The sequence below is a fragment of the Stenella coeruleoalba genome, assembly GCF_951394435.1.
Source record: "Stenella coeruleoalba genome assembly, chromosome: 17".
In the NCBI taxonomy this organism is placed as follows: domain Eukaryota; kingdom Metazoa; phylum Chordata; class Mammalia; order Artiodactyla; family Delphinidae; genus Stenella; species Stenella coeruleoalba.
The window spans coordinates 9,679,308-9,699,436 of record NC_137163.1 but is presented as its reverse complement, the minus strand read 5'-3'; the positions used below and the strand labels follow the sequence as shown (position 1 = coordinate 9,699,436).

Here is a 20,129-nt window from a genome sequence, read left to right as displayed (position 1 = left end):
TCAACACCATCATCACCATCATCATCACCATCATCATCAACACCATCATCATCACCATCATCACCATCAACACCATCATCATCACCATCACCATCATCATCATCACCATCATCAACACCATCATCACCATCATCATCACCATCATCATCAACACCATCACCATCATCATCATCATCATCACCATCACCATTACCATCACCATCATCATTTGCTAGGGCTGCCATAACAAGCACCAACAACTAGGTGGCTTAAAACAACAGAAATTTATTCTCTCACAGTTCTGAAATGAAGGTGTGGGCAGGGCCATGCTCTCTCTGATGCCTCTAGGGAGAATCCTCCCTTGCCTCTTCCTAGACCATGGTAGTTGCCAGCAATCCTTGGCTTATAGACACACTGTCCAGTCACATGGCTGCCTTTTCCCAGTGTGTCTTCACATTACCTTCTCTCTCTGTGTGTCGGTCTCCGTCTATAAATTTCCCCTTTTTATAAGGACTCCAGTCATATCGGATTAGGGCCCACCCTAATGACCTCATTTTAACTTGACTAACTCTGTAGACACCTTATTTTTATATCAGGCCACATTCTGAAGTACTCAGGGTTAGGACTTCAACACAGCTTTATTGGAGGACATAATTTAACCCCTAATAATCATCATCATCAGGAGAGCTCACATTTCCACTTCCAGTTACCACGTGCCAGGCACCATTCTCACTGCTCTCCATGTACTGCTACATAGAGTTCTCACCACAAGCCTGTAAGACGGAAGTCTTATTCACTGCATTTGACAAGTAGCAAAACTGAGGCTCAGAGAGGCTCTGAACTTGATCCAAGATCAGCAAGTTCTAAGCTCAGCCACTAAGGGGCTGTGCTAGGATTCAGCCTAAATCCAGGATCCGAACTCTCAGCCAATCGTCTATACCACAGAAGCTTTGTTTCTGACGATACATTACCCTCCACAGACTTAGTTTCAGCTCCAACAGGATTCCCACCTGCAAGTGTTCAGCAGTTACTTCTTTCAAACAAGAAGTTTAAAATATCATCAGTCCGTTACACTACATAGACTGCAATATTCAATAGCGATTTCAACAAAACTTTTTTTTTAATCAAGAGCAAAAAAATTAAGCAACATTATCACCTATGTTACCAATGTGTATCATCTCCTTCTCCCTAAAATGTACTTAATCTTTGCTTTCTTTGTACAATGTCTTTGGTTGCAAGTCATAAGCCTGAGGCAAATAAAATTCCAGTAATTTCCAAGAATGTGGTGTTGGTGCTTTCCTAATAAAGAGATAACTGAGCTCAAAAAAAAGAAAAAAAATCATCACTGAACTCAGCTTACCCCAACCAACTCTCAACTTGTTCCCGGATGGGAACACCCCACACAGACACATGCTATGTCCATTAAGATTCTTTCAGAAAAACACGTGTCCTGCACTGATTGGCTCACGCAGCCCTGCTTATGCAACCCTCGAATCTGCTGTTGTATGTAACAGCTGTGCATGGGGCCCCACCCTTTCTCAGGATGGTACCTCCTGGAGCCCCTACAACCTGCCCCAGCAGGTGGCTCCTGATCACCCAGGAGGCACAGGGTGGCCAATGGGAAGAGCGGAATCAGAAGCCTGTGCTCCAGTCCTGACTTCCTTTCCTCCTCCATGTGAGCTCCTCCTGAGCGCCAGGGCTCCGCTCCTTCCAGCCCTTAAAGGAAAACATGAAAGAGTTTCTCAAATTTATCAAAAAAGAGATAGTCAAACTCTAAGATAAAAGAGAATGAAGGAATAATTCATTCATCAAACACAAATTAAGCATATGGTCTACCGTGGGGCGGGCACTAAGGACTCACTGAGAGAAATAAGAATGCAGGGGAGAAAGAAAGTCTGTGTGTGTCTGTGCGTGTGTGTGTATGGGGTTGTGTAGTTGAGTGTGTAGGGGTGAGGGTGTGTAGGAGGATGTGTGTATGTGTATAGGTACATGTGTAGGGGTCCATATGTGTGTAGGGGTTGCGTAGGTGTGTGTTTAGGTGTGTGGGTGCATAGGGGTGTGTGTGTGTAGGAACTGTGGTAGGTATGTATATAAGGGTGTGGGTGTGTAGGGGTGTGTGTGTATAGGGGTTGTGGTGGGTGTGTGTGTATAGGGGTTGTGGTGGGGGTGTGTGTAGGGGTGTGTGTGTGTAGGGGTGTGTGCTGAACGTAGGTTCAGCAAAGTACACGACTTGTTCCCGGGCACACAGCAAGTAAGCGAGAGCTGGGCTGACCCCTAGGTCGGAGCAGCTGAAAAGTCCAGGCTGCTTCCTTCCTCATCTGACTGCCCAGGCAGCAGAGCAGGGGACCAGAGCCTGCTTAGCAGAAGCGTGTCCCCAAAGTGAAGTCAAGGAAACTCCCCTGGCAGCAGCTTGGAGGATGGACTAAGGACAGGGCAGTGGGTTGGGAAAGGGCTGGATGACTCAGGGGGAGATCCTGCGGAAGCCTGGCCTGAGGCAGGAACTTTGAGGACACACAGACGGGGCTGGACTGGAGATGCTGGGACAGGCTTCCGCAGAAGCGGTTTGGTTTGGGGGAGGCGTAACAAAGAAAGGCAGTGAGCCACAGGCAATAAGAAAGTCTCCCCTCTTCTCAAGGCTCAGACCTAGGAAGCCAGGACACCAGGAAAACCACATCACGGCTGCACTGCCCGTTCCACCAAAACAAAACCCGAAGAGCTGAAATTGCGGGAGGGGAACAGAAGAGAGAAGAGAGGGACAGACATGCTCCTTCCTCATCCGTCCTCCACTGAAGCCTGGCACCAAGCATTTAGGGATGCAGACAACAGCAGGACCAGGAGCCCAAGGAGGCTGCGGTCTTGAGGGACACAAACATGACTCAGCCTTGGAAACAAGCCAGAAAGCTCCATGTCCTCAACGGCCCTCCCTCCCCCCACTGCCCCTCCCCGGCTCAGTCCCCAGGCGGCCAGTGCTACTGCCTATACATTCTCCCTCTCCAGCTTCTGGGCACGCACTGCCAGACTCCTACACGAGCATCCTGAATGGCCTCCCTGCCTCCAGTCTTGGCCCTCACCCATCTAGTCCATTCGGTCCAGGGCACCCAGAATCACCTTCCTAAAGGGCAAGGGTCACATCACTCCCCGGCCTTAAGCCTTCAATGGCTCAACAGCCTCAAGATCAAGTCCAAACTTCAGGATGTGGCTCCTGCCTTCCCCTCGGGCCTCAGTGCATCCCACCTGAAATATCAGGTTCACTGATGATGAGTCACTCGGTTCCCAGCGCAAACCGTGCTATTTGCACCATCTACCTCCTTGCTGAGGTGGTTCCCTGCACCTGGAACTTCCTTCTCTTCCCTCCACTCTTTTTCTGGCTAATTCCTATTCATTACTTAAGATTCAGCTCAAGGATTCCTCCCTGTAGCAAGTCTCCTCCGACCCTCCCTGCAGAGTGGGGTCAGGTGCCCCTTCACAAGCACCTGGTGATACCTTATGTTCCCCTGGGACCGCACAAACCACACTGGCTCACAATCTGCTGCACACATCTGCCCGCATTCAGGAAGGACAATGCCAGTGTACAACACCACAGCTGGCACACAGCTGGCACATAATAAAGAATGAGGGTGTGGGTGGGGAGGGAGCACGGGAGGGGCAACAGGTGTTATGGGTGCTCAAAGACTAAAATAATGGATTACAACGAGAAGGATCAGGAAGGGCTTCACAGAGAAAGTGCATTTGGGCCATTCTTTAAAGAGTAAGTTGTATGGTCCAGCAATCCCATGCCTGGGCATATATCCAGACAAAACTATAATTTGAAAAGATACACGCATCTCTATGTTCCTAGCAGCACTATTTACAACAGGCAAGGCACGAAAACACCCTAAATGTCCATGGACAGATGAACAGATAAAGAAGATGTGGTACATTTATACAACGGACTATTACTCAGCCATAAAAAAGAATGAAACAATACCATCCATGCACAACATGGATGGACCTAGAGATTATCATACTAAGCAAAGTAAGTCAGAAAGACAAATAACACATGACGTCACTTTTTAAAAATTTATTTATTATTTTTGGCTGTGTTGGGTCTTCGTTGCTGCGTGCAGGCTTTCTCTAGCTGCGGCGAGCGGGGGCTGCCCTTCATTGTGGTGCACGGGCTTCTCTTGTTGCGAGCACAGGCTCTAGAGCACGCGTGCTTCAGTAGATGCGATGCATGGGCTCAGTAGTTGTGGCTCATGGGCTCTAGAGCGCAGGCTCAGCAGTTGTGGCGCATGGGCTTAGTTGCTCCACGGCATGTGGGATCTTCCCGGACCAGGGCTCAAACCCGTGTCCCCTGCATCGGCAGGCGGATTCTTAACCACTGCGCCACCAGGGAAGCCCAACATCACTTTTATGTGGAATCTAAAATACGACACAAATGAACCTATCTACAAAAGAGAAAGACTCACAGACGTAGAGATCAGACTTGTGGTTGCCAGGGGTGGGGGGGGCGTGGAGATGGTTGCCAAGGGGTGGGGGGGGGAGGTGCGCAGAGAGAAGGACTCGGAGTTTGGGGTTAGCAGTTGCAAACTGTTATACATGGGATGGATAAACAACAAGATCCTAATGTATAGCACAGGCAACTCTATTCAGTATCCTGTGATAAACCATAATGGAAAAGAATATGAAAAAGAATATGTATAAGTGAATCACTTTGCCGTACAGCAGAAATTAACACAACATTGTAAATCAACTATACCTCAATAAAATTTTTTAAAAAAAAGAGTAAGTTGGGCTTCCCTGGTGGCGCAGTGGTTGAGAGTCCGCCTGCCGATGCAGGGGACACGGGTTCGTGCCCCGGTCTGGGAAGATGCCACATGCCGCGGAGCGGCTGGGCCCGTGAGCCATGGCCGCTGAGCCTGCGCGTCCGGAGCCTGTGCTCCGCAACGGGAGAGGCCACAACAGTGAGAGGCCCGCGTACCACAAAAAAAAAAAAAGAAGAGTAAGTTGGATTTTTGGCTGGTGGAGAAGATAGGGAAAGGGCAATCCGGGTAGAAAAAATAGCAAGACTGCAAAGGCATAAACATGTACAAGTTAGTGGTGGTTTCAAACAGGATGGTGGGCTCAGCATAGGGTGATTAGGGGAGCATATAGTAGCCCCAGAATCATCTAGATGTTATGTGAGGTGGGCATTCCCTTGAGTATTAGTATTATTTTGGTGGGTATGGGCTACAATAACAGAAGAGTCAACTCAAAGTCGTCTCAGGGTAGGGTATTCAGTGTCTTGTTCCTTCCATCTTTCTGCTCAGACACACTCAACATGTTCTCCCTAAGCAAGGCCCCTCATGACCCCAAGATGGTTGCCACAGTGCCGGGTATCACATGTCAACCCTACTATGTCCCATAGCAGAAGAGAGGCTGTTTCTTTCAAAATGTCTCCTTTTAAGATGGAGAAAAATATTTCCCCATCCTCCCAGCAAATTCCCCTGCATATTTTATAACCAGAGCTGTGTCACATGCCCATGCCTAAACCAATGACTTCCAAGGGGGAAAAGACCACTGTGGTTCACCCCTGGGGCTGGGACTGACCTCCCTTAAAGGTCCTGGAAGGTGGGCTTCTAAAGATCAATGTTCTGTCAGCAAAGCAGAAGGGGAAAGGGTGTTGGATAAGCAACCAACAGTGTCTTCTACAACTTCTCACCCGCTCGCCTCCGAAGTACACCGTTAAACAGAGTCTAATCTGCAAATATCCCACATCTCCACCCTTCAGCGGTTCTATTTTAGTTCTGAGGAAGTAACTGTCCTAGGAGAGGAAACTGGCGAAAGGCTATTACTGGAAGGTCTATAAACACCACAGTTTGCTTTTCTGGATCAGGAGTTCCGTGACAGTGGAGGGATAGGAAATAGCAGGGATGCCTGCATTCCAGTGAGAGACCCCCGAATGCCATGGTATAGTAACTGAGAGTTTTTACCTTCCTTCTTGAACAAATGTTCTCCTTAGGCCTCCAAAAAAAATAACTACCACATTCCTATCACAAAGACTGTGAGCCAGCTACTCTCAGCCTTGGATACCCACTCTCTCCATGTACTGAGATCCTACCCATCCTGGACTGTAAGTTCATAGAGCACCTCTTCCCCAAACCTTCCTCTGACCACCCCACTGGGATCACTCTTCCTTCCCCGCACACTCATGGCTATTCCTGCATAACTTTCCTGTGGTGAGGACGGACATCAGTTCAAAATTATGAACAGTTTCACATCTTTCTCTTCTAATCAACTATAAGATATTCTAGCCCACGGACCTTGAGTTTTCACCTTTGTATCCTAGGTGCCTGGCACAGAGCAGGGTATACAGGAAAAGTTTGTGCAGGGGAGACTCTTCAAACTGAATTTGTTATTTGTTTTTTCCTCCCGTTTGGAACCTACTCGCTTTTATTTAGACCTGATTATGTGCCTGGCACTTGGCCACTTTCTGTATATATTGCTTTATTTAACACCTTTTTTAAAAGCCTGCAAGCTTTTTCAACATTTACAGAAGCAGCAGCTCAGAAAAGCTAAGAGAAAGGTGAGGGCCAGACTCCCCCAAGACCACATGAGGAATTAGGGCATGGAATTCAAATTCAAGTCTTCAGAGGCAATAGTGCATCACAGTCGAGAGTGTGGGCACTGAACACAGACTCCTTGCTTAAAATCTCGCCACCTATGAGGTACATGACCTTGGGAAAGTTAGTTAGTCTGTGTGTGTCTCAGTTTCCTCCTCCATAAAATGGGAGAAAAAGAGTGCGTGTTTCATAGGGTTAGTATGAGGATTAATGAACTCATGTAGGAAAGCTGCTTAAAATAGTGCTCAACGTGTATGAACATACAATAAATATTAGCTATCGTTATTGATTCCAAGTCCAGTGGTTTTCCTGTTGCTTCATGACAAATGCTCCCACCTACACCCACCACATCAACTCAGGCACGAAAGAGTGATCTGGCCAAAGGACAAACCCCAGAGAGATCACGAGTTCCACCGTCCAGAGGAGCAGCCTCAGAGAACAGCAGCTCAAAGATCACCAAGGCAACGCGACGCACAAACTCCATCCCGAAGGGGTTCCCAGCTGCAGCTCAGCCCTCATTTGCGGGGTCTGGGTGGAACTTCCAGGGGAAAGAACATCACATGAGACAGGAGCCATTCAGCCACCCCGGGGCCCAACTACTGCCCAGACGCCAACCCCTTAGTCTACACAAGCTCTGAGGACCTGAAATGCTTGCAGCTCTTCCCCGGAAAACCCAGTGCCCACGGTGGTGAGGCGGCGGGGTGGAGGGAGTCTCCAAAACAAGGTGTCGCTGAAGGATACGTGGTCCCTTCCGCCTTGAAGAAAGACCCCTCACCCTCTGTGGCTCCCCCCTTCCACATTCATGATCTCACTGCGACCTGCCAGGGAGGAGGGTCAGGACAGAGTTATCACCACCTTGACACAGGTGAGGAAGGGCGGTTCCAAAGGAGGGTAAGTGACCGCTCCTAAAGGCCACGTAACTAGTCAATATCAATTTCCGGACTAGAACTCAGGACTTCTGAGTCTCAATTCAGTGCTCTTTACCATTATTTTATTCTGTCTTCTGCATCAGTATTTGTCTTTTTCAGTACATACAATTCTTTCCTTCCTAAATGCTTACTGTCTTCTCTGCACTGGGGGTTGAGAAGATGAACAGGCATTTTAAGGCCCAGCTCATACCTGTCCCCCAACCCCGGCTCTGCAGGGTGAACACACAGGAGGGGCTCAGCGAGTGCTTGCGGATCTGAATCACATCTTCTTATTGCTAGTGTTCTGATAAGGATTCTGGTTTTCTTTTCTCAAAATGGCAATTTTTACATTTTTGTAAATGTTCTTTCTTTTCCTCGTCTGCAAAAGAAGACTGAATGTATTAAGCCGGCTGGTTTCCAGTTGGTGCCTACAGGACAGGAGAGCTGAGATCCCTCTACAAGGCCAGGACCCCAAAGGGGTCCTAGACTCTTTTGAAAGTGGGCCTGAACTACTCCTCTCTCCAATGCAGAGAAACGGCAAGAAAGCTTGTTCTGCCTCAGGGTCTGGATGGTGGAAAAAAAGGATTCTGTGCAAACTTTGAGGCCCTAAGTATGGGTGAAGGGTCCAAACAGACAGCACTGGACTGGGGTTAAAAGTCTTGAGCCCAGTAGCTACCACAGAAACGTGCCCAGGACTCAGGAAACTCTTGGAGCCTCGGCGGAAGGACAAAACCGCTCTGTAAAGCCACTTCTGCTCCCCGGGTATGAGCCACGATGTCCCGCAAATCAGAAGATGCAGAAAATGGGAGAAGTGGTTCCTCAAGTGTTAACATAACAGGGCCGCCTGAACAAAGAACGTCAGTGTATTTAAAACAAAGATACGAAATAAGAATGAGAAATTCTCACGCAAGAAGAAGACCCAAGGATTGAAAGCCAGGATGATCTGAAAGACAACCAAAGAGAATTTCTAGAAGTTCAATGGAGAGTCATTAGAAATAAAAACTCAACGATGAGAAAATCCAACAAATGTGGCAACACAGTTGGGCACCAGAAGCCAATGGACTTCATTCAGCCCCTCCCTGCCCAGTCAGTGCCTGCCCTTTGCTTGTGCCCAAGGGAGGAGAGGCACAAGGGGAGGAGAGGAGTAACCCAGACCCCCCACCCCTCCCCCTCAAGACGCGCAGTCTGAAGGGGAGGCAACCATAGCAGCAAACACGTTTCCACACAGCATAGCAGCAACTGATGCTCCCATTTCTGGACTCCTTGTGCGGGACGCTTTTCCTACATTATTTCAGTTCAGTACAGAAAGTGTGAGGATGGGAGGGAAGGCGGGTCAGTAGCAGACCCCAGAATCTTCTGGCTTCCTCTGGGCCATCCTGCATCTACCAAGGTCACAATCACAATGGAATGTTGAGCCCTCTTTTTTTCTTCCCGCTTCCATTTGCAAAAATCTTTTTCGTGGGAAATTTCAAGAGTAAGAATAGTACAAGGAACACACATCCCTTTACCCACGTTCACCTGTGGTTAATATTTTACTCCATTTGCTTTTTCCTTTTTTTCTCACTCACATATAATTTTTATGTATTCAGAAAATACATATAATTATTTTCTGAACCATTTGAGGACAAGCTGCATATATCACAGTCTTTCACTGGAGCACTCTCTCTGTGTTTCTACTCGAAAGGATAATTATTTCAATGCGAAACTACGATGAAACAGGCACCAGTATCATTACACAGGCAGGGTTCTATAAAGGCAGAAGCCTTGCCGGAAAAACTCATGGTGAGCCCTGTTGAGGGACAGACAAGCCATTGCCCAGAAACCACACAGGGGCTTGCCTCTCTCCTTCCTGTCCTGCCCATGACGACCGGGACTGGCTTGGTTCCCCGGAACCCCTGCCGCATCTGGGGGAAGTGCTGACAGGCACACTTCTCCAATCCCAGGTCTACCCAGACTCCACCTGGGAACCCTCCGTTGGAAAGACGTTGCTTGCTCACTTTTCTGGTTTTCTAACTCAGTGCACTTTCGCATTTCCTGACTTAGAGAGGTAGAGGAAGAGGAAACGCCAAAAATATTACAAGGCCAGCTAGTTGGTGGCATTTCCAAGGGATGGGGGCTGGCAGGGAAAGCCCAGGCAGCAAGGGACCTCGGTCTCTGCAACCCGGTGCTTGGGTAGCCAGCAGAGCTGATGGGGTCCCCCCAAAGTGCTGAAGGTCTCGGGACGCCATCTGTTTCTGGGGAGCATCTGGGGGCAGGAGCCCATCTTCTCCCAATAACGGAGAGGCGTCCCAAAGCTGGTCTTGATCACCCCCTCACAGCGACGCGACTACACATCACATCGTGCTGCGTTTCCCTTATTCTCAGAAGGTGGGGCCCCCTGCCACAAAGCACGGGAGGCCAGGCCCTGGGGTTGTTTTTCTCCCCTCATGCTTCAGATGGATTTGTCCTGATCAAATCACACGCCTTCTCCTGAACTCAATTGTGGCCAGTGGCCTGCTTTGGGGACAGAGCTGGCTGAGGCTGGGGACACTAGCCGTGGCTCGGGACCCAAGGTCTTAGCTGTACAAAAGGCACATGTGTTGGGATTCACACTGTGCCCGCAAATCAACCACAGCCGACATTTAAAGAGAGGACCGACCCCCTCAGACCCCACCCCTTCCTGGGAGTGGATACGGGGTACGTGGGCTGGGAGAGGGTGATCATGGGTTGACGAGTTTAACTGATTCCTGAGGTGGGGTGAGAAAAGTGAGTGTCCTGGGCTGCCGAGCGAGCAACCTGGCCTGCAGCCTGAAGGATGCACAGAGAAATGAACCCTCGACTCCAACTCCTCACAGAAAGCCGGGCATCAAGCAGAGCTTGAATGAAGGAATGAATAAACCTCAATGAGGGAATGAACATTTGGGAGGGCAGTGAGTTTACAAGTAGAGACCGACTCCCACCGGGGTACCGCTACCTCCAGGAAGATTTCCCTGGCCTCCCCTCGCCCACTGGGTTAGCGGCCTCTCCCCAGACCCCCATAACCAGGCTTCCCCTACCAGCCTGCAAAGATGTCAACGTCCTAACCCCCAGGACCTGTGAATGTGTTCGGCTACATGGGTTACACAGCAACGAGGAGTTAAGGCTGAAGATGGAATTAAGGTTACTTATCAGTTGACCTTAAAACTGGGAGATTATTCTAGATTATACAGTGGCCTGATGTAATCAAAAGGGTCCTTAAAAGCAGAAGAGAGGAAAGAACCAGAGAGATGGCAGAACGAGAAGGACGAGGACCAACACTGCTGACTTTGAAGATAGAGGAAGGGGTCAAGAGACAAGGGATGCAGGAGGCCTCTAGAAGCTGGAAGAAGCAAGGGAATAAACAGATTGTTCCCTAGACCTCCAGAAGGAACAGAGTCCTGAGCACACCTTGAGGTTAGCCCAGTGAGACTCATTTCAGACTTCTGACCTCCAGCACTGAAAGAGAATAAATTTGTGTTGTTTTAAGCCACTAAGTTTGTGGGAATTTGTTACAGCAGCAAGAGGAAACTAATACACCATTTATCATTAGACTGATCCTAATATAATGTAATTTTTATTTATATGCCTATCACTGCCATCAATAATGATGATGATGATGACAGCTAACATCTGTTGAGCACTTACCACATGTCAGGCCCTGCAGCAAATTTTTCATACTATAAAATTTCATACAAATTTCATATAAAATTTCATACTTCTTTTCATATAAGATACTATAAAAAGGTAACTTCAATTGAACACTATGGTGACGGTAAACACAGGGATTGAGAGTGGGAGAGGGAGCTAGAGGCACCTTCAAGGAGTTAAAGACGCAGGTATATTTTACAGGATGAGCAGGAGGTAGCCCAGGAGAGAGGAACAAAGTCCCAGGCAAGAGGAAGAACACAGCAGACCCTCAGAGAGATGAAACAGCAGGACACGTCCCAGCAAGCATTTTGGTAGCTCAGCTGCAGGCTGATAATTTCCACGTTGGTGCCTCTCGTCCCTAAGTCTCCTCTGAGGTCCAGAGTCGTGTCTGCCTGAAATCTCCACCTGGATGCCTCGCAGACATCTCAAGCTCAGAACGGCCCTCGTGGAACCTGTCTCCAGGCACACGTTTCCCCAAAGTCTTCCCTGTCTCTCCAAATGACACCCAGCTGTTCAAACTAGAACCCAAGAGTCATCCTTGAGTCCTTCTGCCTGCCCCAACCTCATTAAATCCATCACCAAATTTCATCAAGATCCAACCAAACAGGTTGCACTCACTTCTCTCCACCTCTACTGGCACTGATGGAGGTTCCACCCTGATCTAAGCCACCCTCATCTTTCCTATTACTGCAGTGGCCTACTAACTGGTCTCCCTGCTTCCACTCTCGGCCCGCTGCGATCCACTCTTATAAAAAAGCACCTGGTGGCACAGTGGTTGAGAGTCCACCTGCCGATGCAGGGGACACGGGTTCGTGCCCCAGTCCGGGAAGATCCCACATGCCGCGGAGCGGCTGGGCCCGTGAGCCATGGCTGCTGAGCCTGCGCGTCGGGAGCCTGTGCTCCGCAACGGGAGAGACCACAACAGTGAGAGGCCCGCGTACCGCCAAAAAAAAAAAAAAAAAAAAAAAAAAAGCAGCAAAAGTAATCTCCTAAAAATGCCAATCAGACCCCACTCCTGAGCCTAAACTCATCCAAGTTTCCCTTTGCACTTGATGGGGGGACTGCCCGCAGCACGGTGTGATCTGCCCCTGCCTCCCTCTAAAACCGCACGCTGTGCCATTTTCCCCATCCCGCCCCGACTCCCCTCACTCCCAGGAACACATTAAGCTCTTCTGTGCACAGAGGACTTCGCACATTCTAATCCTTCTGCCTGGAACGCACTCTCTCCTGCAACCTCTCTGCCTGGCCAGTTGCTTCTTCTCAATTCTTCAGCCTCAGAGAGGCCTTTTCCTGGCAAAACTAGAACTCCCACACACACACCCCACCCCACTTCACTTTGGTAATCGGGTGGATCCCTTGTGTGTGCTTCCTTGATAACAAGAATCACAATCTTTCATTTGTTAGAAGTTACCTGCTTCTTTATTTTTGCCCAGCTCCTCCAATGGAATGCCAGCCCCATGAGGGTGGGACCGGGCCTATCTTGTTCATCATTGTATCACCAGGACTTCACACAATGCTTAGCATGAAGCAGGTGCTCAGTACAGGTTTGCTGAACTGACTCATTGAAAGAGAAAAAGTGCGAGGCTGACACTGAAAGATGAGGCTGGAAATGGAAGGCCTTGAACACAGGGCCCTATTCACCTTTGCACAACTGGCACCTTCCACAGGGGAGCCACTTAGCAAACGTGCAATAGAAAAATGAAAGAATGACTCAAATTCCAGATGAATCTGAAAAGTGCTGTCCTTTCTGGTCAAGGTTCCGGAAGCAGCTCCCTCTCCTCCTTGGGACTTCTCAGGAGGTAACATATCCAGGGCATATAGCAAGTGCTCAATAAATGCTAGCGATCGCTGTTACTATTGCTTACATGGGGATCATTCATGCATCCCATAGAAAAGACCTGTTCTCCAACCCATGCAGATATAGTGGCTGGGAAAGAAATGGGAAGAAGAAACACAGGAGGGGAAAATGAGAATGGGACCACAGGATCCAGTCATATTCCACTGAGAACTTGGAGGGAAAATGCAGAAACAACAATGTTCCAGGTTATACAGGTTCCCTTCTTTCCTCTAGACTTCAGCCACCTGGGTGCAGCATGGAGATGGCCCACAGGGAGGCGGGTCCTCAGGAAGGGTGAGGGAGGGTCCCATTTGTCTGCACACACTCATTTGGGGGCCTGCAAGCCTTCGACTGATTTTGCAAAATCTGGCTCACTGTGGCTGGTGAGGAGTGGGGAGGTGGAGAGAATTTCAATTTCCTTCACCAAATGGCAAGCTTTAGAAAAAGTCCTTCGTCTCCAACGTTATCACATACTAAAAATGAAAAACCAGCCATTCGGAGCTCTCGTAGGGAGAAAAATAGATGGGCTGCCTAGCTCAAAAGATACAGGAGGGCTGGAAATCATGTCTAGAGAACATCATACGGTACATTATGTGCTAAGATACTGCCCTTTTTTGGACCTGGGAGTTTCTATTTTTTACAGAAGAATGGGAATAGAGAAAAGTCATTCCTATATAAGAAGCCACCCATTTTATATTTCAAATCCATTTAGTGGCTGAACAGTAGGGGTTAGGGAATTTTTTCCTTTTAACTCTGTCTCAAAATATGCAGTTTCAGATAACTGCATATCTCAAAAAACAGCAGCAATAACAAACAAGATAGAACAAGAGAGGGCACTGAAACGATGAAGGTTATAATGCCAGGAAGGCGTATTTCCCAACATTTCATGGCTGACAGACCATAAACTGACATTAGTGAAATGAGCACTGGACGGGGAGTCTGAAGCCTGGCCACATCACTTTACGTAAGTCACTTCACCTCTCTAGGCCTCGGCTGTATAACAAGAAGGGACTGCGACAACTATTCTCAAAGATTTGATGCTTCCAGAAGACCTGCATCTTCTCTTCCTGCATCTTCCTCCAACTGCAAAACGGAAAGGCCTTGGGCTGAAGTTTGATAGATAAAACTGGCCTCAATATTGAATTATGTTTTACAATCCCCAAACATTTCTCAGCAATCCATGCCCTGCTGTCATCCCAGAACCCATTCTGCTAACACAAACTGACCGAGTCTACGGGTAAAAAAGTAGAAGAAAGTTCTTGTTCTTTCTGATTAGTGCAGGTAAAGCTGAGGTCACGCTGAGGATGGTCTGAAGTTGGCTCTCCATCCCCCTGCTCTAGTGGAAAAATAAATTATTGAAGGAAACCGCTTTAGGAATGCCCGAGAAGAACTCTCGGGATGTAGGAAACCGCAGAACACCAGACGCCAGCGAGTTTCTTTTTTCTTTGAAACTTCATGTCGCTCTCAGAAAATGCAGCAGGTCCCCAAATGGTACAAGCAAAAAAACACAAGCCACGTCCCTACCTTCCCGTGAACAAACCCCAACCCCGGGTGGGAATTTTTTCCTCAAGTTCCGTTCGCTGAAATTAAGTGGCCTGGGGCCTGCCTGGCAGCGCCGAGCCCCAGCCGGGGCCGGGGGCCGCGGGGCCTGGCCGGCCGTTCCCGAAACGGCGGGGAACTTTCCTCCGCCGCGCCCGAGACAATGCCACGGCCGGCGCCCGCGCCTCCGGCCGGGAGGGCGCCGCAACGGCGGGGCCCCGGCCCCTCTCCGGGAGGGCGCGCGAAACCCCCGGGGCGGCGCCACCCGTCCCACCCCGCGCCTCGGGGGCGCAGACCCCCCTGGACGTCTGAGCCCGGCCCTGAGGACCCCGCGGCCGGCGCCCTCCCCGCGCACCGGGCACCCGGCCGCGAACAGAGCCGGGACCCTCCCGGCGCCCCGTGCCGGCGCCTCTCCGCGCGGGGGCCGGGCAGGGGGCGCCGACGACCCGGGGCGACCCCGCGCGGCCCCGCCGAGCCCGTCCAGGCGCCCCGCAACTCACCGGGACCGGGCGGGCCGCTGGGCATTATTCCATCGCGGGCTCGGCGCCGGCTCCTCGGCGGTGGCGGCAGCGCAGACGCCCGCGCCCCGGCTCCCCTCAGCCGGCCGATCGCGGCTCTCGGAACGGAAAGCGGGCGGCGGCCGGAGCAGCCGGCGAGGCGGGAAGCGCGGGCCGGGGGCTGCCCGAACGCAGAGTGCGCGGCGGCGGCGGCGGCGGCGGCGGCGGCGGCGGCGGCGGCGGCGGCGGCGGCGGCGGCGGCGGCGAGGCGCGGGAGCCGAGCGCGGCGCAGGAAGGGGCGGGCGACCATGTGCCGAGGGGAGGAGGCCGCAGCGAGGCGCGCGGCTCGGACGATCCCGCTCGGCGGCGGAGGGCGCGGGCTTCAGGAAATCCAAACACTTCGACAGGAAATCGGAATCCTGACTAAGCATTCTCGGCCCGGGGGCCGCCCCACGCCGGGGGCTCCCGCCTCGCTTAACCCTTGGCCCGCCGGCACTTAGGAGGGGCGTTGGGCTGGCTCTCCGATGCCGCGCGCGGGGCAGGCGGGGTCTCGGACACCAGACAACGGCGTGCGAGCTGGGCCGGGGTCGGGCATCCTACCCCTTTCGGCCCCACACCCCCGCTGGCCTGCTTTCTCCTCGCTCAGAGGTAGAACGGGTGGGATTTGTCCCGACAAAACCTTGGCCTTGGGAGGTGCCTTTGTAAGTCCCCGGACACCAGGAAAGGACCTTGGCCTCTCTCCCATCCTGCAGAGAATGAACTTGCAATCTCCTGGCCGTTTCCCCTATTTTTTCATAAAATAAATGACTTTACCTGGCTGCCCCCTTTCACGGCTCCGCTTTGCTAATTTCCTCATTATTTGCCCAGTGCCAGGGGCTAGGACCTTTCCGGGTCAGGATAGTATAGAAATAGTATGCACAGTAACAGTATGGACTTTGGACCCTGATCCGGGTTGGAATCTGGACTTTGCCTTTTTTCTAACTGTGTTACCTTGGGTAAGTCACTTCACTTCTCCAAGCCTCCGTTTACTCAAATATGAAATGAGGTGGTCATACCGCCTTGCTAGGTTTGATTTGGAAACCAAATGTTTAGACAGGGACTGACACACTGTAAATGCTCAGATAAATGATAGCCATGATTGTCTTTATGACCACAAGAGATATCAGAGAAAGAAGGGTTTTAGTGGTGGAGGGTGTGCTGCGCATCTATACCTACTTCACAAAGCCTCGAAACTTCATTAACCTCCTTATCACCCAGAGATTATTTTTCTTTGCAGCATTTCAGAAACTGCTCTCTGCAAAGGAAAAGGTTAGTGGCTATGGCAGACCCCCTTCTGGTGAAATCTGAAACTCAGCAAACCTCACAGAATTTGCTATTTTACTCTAACCTGAGAGTCAGGACACTGGGTGGGGGCGGGGGGGGGGGGGTTGTTAAAAACGTCTGGAGAGACTTTACAAAGTTTGAGAAAACCAGAGTAAATCTCCATCCATTCAGGCCTGGACTAGGTGGCCAGCGGGAGTGATTCATTGTGGCTTCCCACGGAAATGCCACATTAGGGGGTTTTCTACCTGGAGGATGCAGCTTGGTGGTTTTGCTGTGTCTCAAATTCCTTTGAAACCCAATCTGACTTGAAGAGGGAACAACATCCCCATGAATGAAAACCAAACTTGAAATGAGCCTGCCAGGCACTGAAAGTTGGGTACCAGCTGCTCAACTCTAAGTAAGGACCGGACGTCAGTTTTAGACCCAGTTTGTCTCTTTTCTGCAACTCTTTTTCAGTGGCCAGAAGCAGTGGGACAAGCTCCTGGTTCGGCCCCCGGAGTCCAGGGTCCTGCCCAAGGCCCTTTTTGCAGCTGCTAGTTCCTCTGCCTGGAAGAATCCCTGCTTGGCTCTTCGTTGAACTCAGCTCACAGCTCAGAAGCTCAGGTCTCAGCTCAGAGACCTCAAAAGGGGATTTCCCCAACCATTGGATCTACTTGTCTTTAGAGCCCTTGTCATGGCTTAATTTGTCCTGTTTATTTGGTCGCTTATTTATCATCTGTCTCCCCCTGCATGGGTAAGCTGCCTTAGGGCAACACTCTGCTTGTCTGCATCACTCCTGTATCCCGGTGCCAAGAACAGTGCTGACCCCTAGGAGACCTTCAATAAAGATACGTCCAATGAATGAGAGAGGTAAACCAGGTTAGAGTAGCAGGTTCAATCTGTCCCTTAGCTCCCTGTATCTTCCGCTTTGGGGGAGAGGCTTTCAAATGGGAAAGCCCAGTGTAATGGAAGAAGCACCAGAGGCTCTATTAATGGCTCTGGAAAGTTAAAACTGTGAGTAATTAAGACTGTCAGATGACATAACTGCAGTCTCATTGGTACAGTCCCAGTTAATTGTGCCCTCCTTTATGCTCCCCCAGCACTTCTGTTCATTTAAAGAAGAATCAGGGACTTCCTTAGTGGTCCGGTGGTAAAGAATCTGCCTTACAATGCAGGGGACACAGGTTCAACCCCTGGTCAGGGAACTAAGATCCCACATGCCTCAGGGCAACTAAGCCTGTGCGCCACAACTACTGAGCTTGCGCGCCTCAACTAGAGAGCCTGCATGCCGCAGACTACAGAGCCCACGCGCCCTGGAACCCATGCACCACAACTAGAGAGAAGCCCGCGCACCACAACTAAGACCTGACGCAGCCAAAAATAAATAAATAATAAAATAAATCTTAAAAAAAAAAATAAAGAACGAATCGATCACATTCTATGCTTGCTCGGTACGTGCCCTCCTCAGTCAGATGGCAAACTCTCTGAGTTGGAGGGAAAGCAAAGGAGCCTGCATTTATTGACCACTTACTCTGATTGGGGCCCTGAGCAAGGTGAATTTGAATTCATTAAGTCATTGGTTAAGTGCTCAAAAATCTTCTGGGCAATAGATCTGCAAAGATGAACTGTTCTTGCTCTCCGAGAAAGACAAGAAAGTTCTATTTAGAAAGCAGAGACATGATTACTCTTATAGAGGTATGTCCAGGGTGTCACAGAAAATTTAGAAATTTTCCTAAATCAGAAGGGAGTGGGTATCTTAGTCAGTTCAGGCTGCTATAACAGAATGCCATAGACTCGGTGACTTATTTTTTTTAATACATTTATTTATTTATTTATTTTGGCTGCGTTGGGTCTTTTGTTGCTGTGCACGGGCTTTCTCTAGTTTCTGTGAGGAGGGCTACCCTTCATTGCAGTGCGTGGGCTTCTCATTGCGATGGCTTCTCTTGTTGTAGAGCACGCGCTCTAGGCACACAGGCTTCAGTAGTTGTGGCACATGAGCTCAGTAGTTGTGGCGCACGGGCTTAGTTGCTCCGCGGCATGTGGGATCTTCCCAGACCAGGGCCAGGGAAACCCAACTTAGTGACATAAACAACACACATTTATTTCTCACAGTTCTGGAGGCTGGAAACTCTGAGACAGGTGCTGACAGATTTGATGTCTGGTGAGAGCCCTCTTCCTGGTTCATAGACAACCGTCTTCTTGCTGTGTCCTCATATGGTGGAGGGGGCAAGGGAGATCTCTGAGGTCTCTTTTATAAGGGCACTAATACCATTCATGAGGGCTCCACCCTCATGACCTAATCACCTCCCAAAGACCCCAACTCTAATATCCATGACATTGCGGGTTATAAAATTCAACATATGAATTTGGGGGGTATACAAACATTCAACCTATAGCAGGGAGTTAGAAACCACTTCTAAGAAGTGGGGGCTCTTAAACTAAGCTTCAAGGAAGAGGTGGGACTTATCTAGGTAGATGAGGGGGCACAGGCCCGTCAGCCAGAGCAAAAAGCACAGTGCTGCTGATGCCCAGCAATCTGTCCCCTGGACCCACCTCTGAGCTCACCTGCAGCTGCAGTTTGATTCCATCTGTCCAGAGGAACTGTCCACCTGAAGCACGTGTCCCTCTCTTCCTCTCTGCCTGGGGTCTTTCCCCAAGCCTTCGGGATCTTGCCCAGATGGGAAACGCCTAACAGCCTCAGGGCAGCCTCCAACCAGTCAGTGGATAAATGTCACAGCCTCCCATCCCTAAAGGGGAACAGTCCTAAAGTGCTTTCAACACAGTTCCTCAGAGGATCCCCAGTGGAACTGAGTCCCGTTGCCCCCAGTTATAACTCTCTCATTAACTCCCTATGCCTCTTCTCTCTTCCCTGCCTCACTCTCTCACTCCCTCATTTGCTCTGTCTGGAATCAATCACCTCCCAAATAAACTAACTGCATCCAATTCCTTGTCTCAAGGTTTGTTTCCGGGGAGACACAAAGCAGGTCAGCATTCATTCATTTATTCACAGATATTGACCAGGCACCCCCTCCGTGCCTGAGCAAAGACTGAGCCTGAGTAGGAGCGTGTAATATATTTGGGTAACTCTACAAGGTTCAGCATGGTCTGAGGAAATGGTACAAGTTCGGTCATGGAAAGCAATGAGTCTAAAAAGCTTTGCACCATTTTACAGTTCAGGAAACTGAGACACAGGAATGTTGAGTAATTGGCCCAAGGTCAAACACTTAGTTCACAGAGGAGTTTTGGAGTCCAGGCTCTTAACTATCACCCTATACCCCCTCTCCTGGTGGTTAGAGCTATGGGTGCAGGCTGCAGATGAATTCACCCATGGGGAATGTGTAGAGTGAGAAGATACTGGGATCAAGATTGAACGCTGAGGGACACCGTAGGCAACAGAGGAAGGGGTGCCCACAAAGCAGAGTGGGGAGGGGGCGGGTGGTCCAGGAAGGGAAGTGGAAGGAAAACCAGGGGTCAAGGGAAGAAATTACTCCTAGAAGAAAGGAATGGCCAACACTCTCAAATGCCACTGCAAGTCCAATCAAAGAAGGATTGGAGAGCAAGTGCCCATCTCCTTTGACAACTGGAAGGCTGATAACTTTTGCCAGAACAGCCTGAATGGAGTGGAGGGACTGGGAGCCAGATTGCGGTGGGTTGAAGCGTGAGTAGGAGACAGCAAGTGTAGACAATCCTTTTCAGAAACATGGCAGTCTAGCTCGTGGGAGGTGAGGGTGGAGGATCCTTCAAAGAGGGTGGGCGAGCGAGCATCTGTGCCTGATGGGAAAGTCCCAGTAGGGTGGGAGAGGTTGAAGAGGAAGGGCAGGGTCCCTAATGGAACAGGTCC

The 20,129-nt window shown here is 50.1% G+C and overlaps 1 protein-coding gene across 3 annotated transcripts in view; it reads right to left on the bottom strand.

The window, feature by feature from the left end:
- Positions 1–15,243, bottom strand: part of ASAP1 (ArfGAP with SH3 domain, ankyrin repeat and PH domain 1) — a 350,408-nt gene extending 335,165 nt beyond the window's left edge. For all 3 annotated transcript variants that reach the window (XM_079901274.1, XM_079901276.1, XM_079901277.1), the window contains exon 1: positions 14,990–15,243. The gene's annotated coding sequence lies outside the window, so the exon portion shown is untranslated. The remainder of the gene's footprint in view (positions 1–14,989) is intronic.
- Positions 15,244–20,129: the final 4,886 nt, after the last annotated feature.